Below are 7,598 nucleotides of genomic sequence, written 5' to 3'. Positions count from 1 at the left end.
TGAACCTACCTCAACTATGTTAGGTTTAGTCGGATGGGTTGGGTTTAGACAAGAAAAGGGTTTAGAAGATCAAGTCATCAAGACCAAGGGGTCATGTCCAAATTGGGCTAAGTGAGTCCAAGCTCACTATAAGTGGGCTCAGGTGGGCTAGGCTAGGTAGAAGAGGTTTTAGAGAGAGAAAGAGGAGAGAGACAGAGGGCTAGAATTTTTCTAAAAATAAGGAGGTCTCCTCTTATTTATAGGCAAAAATTTGGATCTTGGATCCACATAGGGTCTGGGTCTGATCCAAAACCCCTTACTTGATCCAAGACCCAAACTTGGAGATAAAGTAACAAATTCTATGATATATTTTTGTGGGTACCACAAGATATTTTTTGAGATATTTTGTGTGGGACCCACCAACATTTTTGTGGGTCCCGCAAATTTTTTAGGGTTTTGCCGATCTTTTTTACGAAAAATTCTGAGTATGTCATTCTCTTCATATTGACAAAACCAAGAAAGTTGGCTCGTTGAAATCTTTTAATTTTGCCCAGGAAGAAAGTTATAGCTCTCTGACTGATTGAGCATATATATACGATGATATGAATATCATAAGTTTAATTGCTTCATTGAAATCTATTTGTTTTGCATTTCAGGTTCATATGCTATTTTTGCATAAAAACCCTCATAAATTTATTCAGAACTTTTACTGAAAAAATTACGGGTCTTACACTTGTCGTGCTATATTAGTACGCAACCCAGACCTGTTCCTGAGGTATCGGTGTAGACAACAAATCCACCTTGACCCAAAGGTAAGGTTAATACTGGGGCGGTGGTAAGTTTCTTTTTCAGAGTTTAAAAACTTTTTTCACATTTATTGTCCTATTCAAACTTGACCCCTTTTCTTAATAACTTGGTCATTGGCGATGTAATATGAGAGAAATCCTGAATAAACTTTCTATAATATCCAGCAAGACCAAGAAAACTTCGAATATCCAAAACTTTCTTCGGTTGCTTCCATTCTAGAACTGCTTTCACTTGTTATGATACCAAAATTTACTTAAAGATCTAATTTAAAAGTTTGCATCAGGAATCTAAATCTATAATTTATAAATGAGATCATTACCTTAGCGGAATCCACAGATACTCCGTCCTTTGATATTACGTGTTCCAATAACATAACTTTCTTAAGCCAAAATTCACACTTCAAGAATTTAGCATAAAATCATTTCTCTCTCAAAATTCCTAGAACAATCCTCAAGTGCTCGGGTGTTGCTCCACACTTTCTAAGTATATCAAAATATCATCTATGAAGATGATTTCAAAGGAGTCTATGAAATGTCTGAATATTCTATTCATCAGATCCATAAAAGCGGTTGGCGCATTTGTGAGTCCAAAAGGCATAACTATGAACTCATAATGCTCGTACCTTGTTCAAAAACTTATTTTTGAAACATCATCCTCCTTGATTCTCAATTGATGATATCTAGTTCTTAGATCATTCTTTAAGAATACCCTGGCTTTCTGCAGTTGATCGAATAAATCCTCAATACATAGCAATGGATACTTGTTCTTAACTGTGGCCTGGTTGAGCAACCTATAATCAATGCATAATTACAATGATCCATCTTTCTTCTTTACAAATAACACAGATGCTCTCTAGGGTGATACACTAGGCCTAAAGAAACCGTGCTCCATAGGTTCTTGTAACTGCTTTTTTAATTCTTCTAGTTCCGCGGGTGCCATCCTATAGGGTGCTTTAGATATTGAAGCAATTCTAGGTAATAGCTCGATACTAAACTCAACCTTGTAGTGTGGAGGGAGTCCAGGCAACTTTTCTGGAAAGACATCTGGATAATCTTGAACTGTATCTAAACTTTCAAGCGAAACTGTTGCCGGATCTGTCAGAGCAATGCTGCCCAGAAATGTTGTGCAACCTTTCTTCAAATATCTCTGGGCCTTTATCAACGATATTATATGCTTCTTTAAGGTATGTCTAGATAATCAGAACTCTACCCTGGGAAGTCTAGGTTGAGACAATACTACCTTGCCTTCATGACATAATATCTTAGCGTGATACTTATAAAGCCAATCCATACCCAAGATGATGTCATACTTGATCATATCGAGTAGAATTACATCGATAGGCAGACTCTGGCCATCTAATATTATGTCAATATTGAGTATATAATTTACGCATATTTTCCTATCTTCCAAGGGGTGTATACTTCTAGATCATGACTTAGAGATTTAGTGGGTACACACAACATTTTATAGAATTCTACGAAAATAAATGAATACGTGGCACCACAATCAAATAGAACCAATGTTGCTCGGTTAGCGACTAGGATGGTACCTTGCACCAAGTTGCCCTTGGAGAGTTGTTTGATTGTGACAGTATAAACGCGACCAGTTGTTGCCTGCTGCTGGGGCTTGGATCCACCAACACCCTTCCTCCGATCGTCTGTCATCTTTTTGCCGCAATCCTTGATATAGTGGCCCATCTTGCCACAATATAAGTAACTGCCAGTCTCTCGGTAACAAGGTTGACCAAGATGGTTGTGATTATAAGTGTGACAAAGCTCGACCGACTGTTGTTGTTGCGGTTGTTGTGGCCGAGGTCAGTTTTGCTGCCTCTGCCTCTTGGCAGGAGGGGCAAACTTCTTATCCTCAAATCTCTTCTTAGGCTAGCTCTTCTGGCCCCCGTTTGGTGATTCAGATCGATGAGGTTGTGGTTTTTGTGACTCTTCCTAGTCATCCTAAACTATTGTAGCTACTTTAATGACCTTGTCTAGCATTTCTAGCCCATGAGTAAGCACTTTAGTTCAGAGGGCCGGTTTTAGACCTCCGACAAACTTCATTGCCCGATCTTCCTCTGTGGTGAATACATGTGGACAATATTTTTATAGGTTTAGGAACTTCATAATGTACTATGCTAGGCTCAGTCCTCCTTGTTGTAGTTCAAGGAACTCTTGCATCTTACGACTCCTCTCGTACTTAGGAAAATAAATGGCATAGAACACTGCAACAAATTGATCCCACAGTACAAGCCCGTTGTTGAATTTAATTTTTAAGGTGGTTGCTTACCAACGTTTAGCATCATCTTGTAATCGATAGGCCTCAAAATCCACCTTCCTATCTTTCGGGATGGCAATACTTGAAAAGCCTTCTCAATTTCTTAGATCCATGCTTCAACAACCTCGAGATCAGTCTTTTTGAAAAAGGTTGGGGGACTCAAATTCATTTTTTTCCGTAACTATTCTAGGGTTATGACACACCTTTGGAGCCTGTTTGGTCTGCGTCTGGTCTTTGATCGCGGTAGCCAGATTATTTTGGGTCTCCACAAAGAACCCTTCTGGATCATCCTGCTCATTAGGTGAATCTTGATTCCTTCTCGTATAGAAAATCATCCTTCACATTAGAATGACCAAAAAATAAACAATGGATATTTGCAAGGAAATAACAAAATAGTATTCATAATATTCATAGCAGTTACAAAATTACTAGCATGGTTGGTTAACAGTACAAAAAGGTCATCTAACTATTTGGAGTTCAATAGGCTGACTCCAAAATATCCCTTCCTATTTCTTCCTAAGGTATCCCCCTGAATTGTGCCATATACTTCCTTGCATTTTTTGTGTGTCTTGGGATTGGTGACAGAGGATATCTTGGGATTGTTGGTGTGTACTTCAGTGAATCTGAAGCTGAGTCAGATGAAGATGAAGCTGGGTGATATTCATGAGATGTCGGTAATGGCGAATGTGGAGGGTAGTCAGAAGGAGCAGGTAACTCTGGATTGTAAGCCAATGGAGCTGGAGTGTAGACAGGTGATGGTGGTTTCTCATCATCGGAGGAGCCTAAATAAATTTCTATCAGCTCAAGGGGTGGTTGTTGGGGGTCATTGTCAAGTAATGTCTCGTCAATGAGGTCTTAATTTGTAGGGGGTAGACCATTAGTGTATGAAGCCTCGTTAGAGAAGTTGTGACTTGCTTGTTGTCTTATGTCATGACAGTGCTTGATTTCACATTCGTTGATAATATGCCCCAATTCCTCATAGAACTCAGAGATCTCATAGTCCACAGGATAAAGTTGTGTTATGTGCATCAGGTGGCACCTATGACATTTGCTTATTTGGGGGTTGGTATTTATACGAACCAATTTTTGAATTTGTTGTCTCATTTGACGTGTTTTAGTTTGTTGTTGATTGATTGCCTCAGTCAAGGCATTGATAGCTTCAATCATGTTGTTGTAAGACATCTATTCAAAACAAGTATTAGTAAACAACCTACTTATTATTTTATATGTACAAAAACTTACAGTGCAATGCTGGCATCAGGACGAATCTTGGACCAGTCTTTCCAGACCAGGGCTCTAATACCAACTCTGTGATGCCTTGAAATTTAAAACCCAAAATTTTACCAAAAAATTTTGAAAATTTTACCAAAAATTTTGAAAATTTTTCTTTTTAAATATTGGCAGTAGAAAATGATTTAATATTGAGTCCAATTTTGAAAATTTTGAGCGAGCCACAGGGGTAAAATAAGACAAAGCTATTATTAGAGTGAAAACCAAAATATTATTTACATCATTTTTGACAAAATGTACAGATAGTTCAAAACTTGAGAATGCAAAATATTATGAACAAAAGTCCCAAGCTAGTCCTTGGATCCTCTGGAGAGTACTAGTTCCTTGATGCTGCTTCTGCTCCGCTGCATTCACTGACCTGTACCTGAACAAAAACACATTAAAGGATCAGACTTTTGACAGTCTGGTAAGTTTATACCAATTCCGGTGATTCATACTATTAAACATATTCAGTCAATTCAGATAAAGTATTTTTACTGAAAAGTCAAGCAGATTATAGGGAATATTTTTATTTTAAACTATGATTAGAAAGGTTCATTGTTTCAATAATTAACCATCCACCCTAGTACGTGAGGGAAGACCATCACAAACAGCTAAGGCATTTTGGGAGTGTATTATTCTTAGATGTTTTAATCTCAAGTACCTAACTGTAGAAGATTCAAAGTGGGCGGTCCATGACCGTAAGAATCACGCTAAGGCATAACATGCACTGATGCCATTTGTAGTGTTTGATCTCTGCTTGAAGTTAAGCTCTTGCTTTTCAGCATTGCTATATCTTATTTGTGAGAGACAAAGTCTTTTTAGTGTTGTTCATGGGGTATCTACCGATCTCTTCATTCTAGGGAGGAATGAACCCAAGAGTCTGATTGTCCATGGTCTCCTCTCATATCATGTCTTAAATTTTATCTATGTACCGGGGAGGAGATCACACTCCTTTCCCAAGTGCTGGGATCCATGTATGAGGTGAATTAGAAGCCACTGTTAGGTTTTTTACAAAACCATCCCTGCCTTATAAGGCATTCCCAAATCTATCCCTGCCTTATAGCTATTGACAAGAACACCCCTATATTTCAAAACGTTGGGACACTTTCATCCTTCTATCAATGACACGTCCAGTTAACCTTTAGTTTAGGGCCTGTTTGGGATCGGTAGCTGGGATGGGCGTTTATGGAGTTTATGCATTTGAGGAAGTGGCACCTGCTTTGGCAGCTACTGCTTTCCCAGCTACTACCACGTAGCCTTTAATGTAAATACAAAGGAGAAAGGGCCTCACTTCCCATCCCAAATGCATAAACGCTCATCCTAGCTCCCAGATTCTAAACGAGACCACCATGAGCGTTTGACAAAGATTTTGCCTCGGGAGCACCAAATGCATAAACGCCCATCCCAGCACAGAGATTCCAAATAGGCCCTTAGTATTTACTACAGTTGTTTAAGAGGAAAATTTATCGAAAACGCCCTTCACCTTGCTTTTACTTGAATCCCTTCTATTCAACCACCTTCACGAGATTGTGTTGCCCATTACAACCATCAAAACGTTTTTCTCGTTGATCTTATTGCAGAGAACCACAAATCCTAATCTTTTTCTCCCTCTTTAGTTGTGCTTTCTGTTATAGTAGGAAGATGACAGTCCTTTACCAGTTTCAGCTCATGCGTTCAGTCAATCTACGCAGAGTGAATCGGTCCCTAAGGAACCCCTCAAAGGGCTGCCATCGGATGGGTACACAAAAGTGACAAAGTTGCTTTGACTACAGAACCATGCCTGTCAGATGGAGCGAATTGGATGATCGGGCCAAGGGCAGCCCCCTCTTCCCCTCGCTCTCTGTTCCTTACTTGAGTCATCAAAGCCTTTCTGACTCAGACGTGCGCAGAGAAAGAGAGATTTTTGCCCATATATAAACCATCAGGAGCATCATGGAGAAATCCATATCCAAAGGGTTTCTATTTGTTTTCCGATCGATCATGAGTTTGAGAGGGATTAGATTGAAGAGAGGGTTGGGAGCGGATTAGGGTTTTGTTTGGTTTGGTACCAACGGGGGCTCGTTTTGTGTGGCAGGAGCAGTTAGTGCACGTCACCTTGTGTTGGGACGTTGCAAGTTCGAATCCCTGTGGTATAGTTGTATAATTGGTAGGGGTCTGCCTAACCCCAGCTTTCTTTGTCGGAAAAAAAGGGTTTTATTTGGTCCATCTCGTTCTTAGTTCCCTGCATTCCTTTGCCCAAGATGGGTGATGAATGCATAAGGAAAGACGTGAACGCGAATCCAAAGATGCTTCCAAGCAACACCAACGAGTACACAATCCTTTCAAGGGTTCATTAGTCATGTTTAGAGCTCTACTTATCTTGGATTTGTCTTTTCAGAGCTGCCTGCTGGAGCTTTTTGCAACATCATGATCTTCTGATTTGCTTCGTAAGGGTTAAAACGTAGGGAGCGGTTAGGTTATAATCAGTTCTTCATTTGATGAGTAAGGGTAAAAACTAAGGGCTAAAAGCATACGGTAGCATGTTAAACTTAAACCGGAGATGGAACTAAGTCAGCCTTCTTAAATTTACAAAAATGGCAATATATTAAACTCAGAAACAGTTTGGTCCTTTTAATGGCCAAAATCATCAATTTTCTTACCAAGAAAAAAACCACTTATGTTATGGGCAAAATGTCATTTTGTAAGGTCTCAATGCTTTCCGTCGTCTGCTCTGACGGTAGTTAACCTGAAGGATAGACGTGAAAGGGTTAACAAAATTGTGGGGATGATTGTCGGAGTTGCTATAAGGCAGGGATTGATTTGAAAATGTTTTATAAGATAGGGATCATTTTGGAAAAAACCCTAACCCTAAACCTTAAAACCCTACACCTTAAGCCATAAGCTGTAAACCCTAAACCTTGAACAACTTAAAAATCATTCTTTTAAGCTGCAAGAAGACTTTCATAGGCTAGTGGGATATCTTGATTGGCTATGCGAATTACGGAAAATGACCGTACTATATGATAAAAATAATGTGTTTCCCAAAATGCCTTACAATTTTTGAAATCCGTGCAATGTTCAAATTCGTGATTTTTCTGCTGTAAAAGGATATTTTTACCATTTGCATAAGCCAATTTTCCCAAGATATGTGAACTTTCTCCCAAATATTTAAATATGTGAATTTCCTTTCAAATATGCAAATTTTCTTCTAAATATATGAATTTTCTTCCACACATTTGTGAATGTCCTCCAGTTGATTTCTCTTATGTGATTTTATTAAAAGAAGGCTCGCA

The sequence above is a fragment of the Nuphar pumila genome, chromosome 5 (assembly GCF_984573655.1).
Source record: "Nuphar pumila chromosome 5, dmNupPumi1.hap1.1, whole genome shotgun sequence".
Classification (NCBI taxonomy): domain Eukaryota; kingdom Viridiplantae; phylum Streptophyta; class Magnoliopsida; order Nymphaeales; family Nymphaeaceae; genus Nuphar; species Nuphar pumila.
This window is presented reverse-complemented; position numbering follows the sequence as displayed.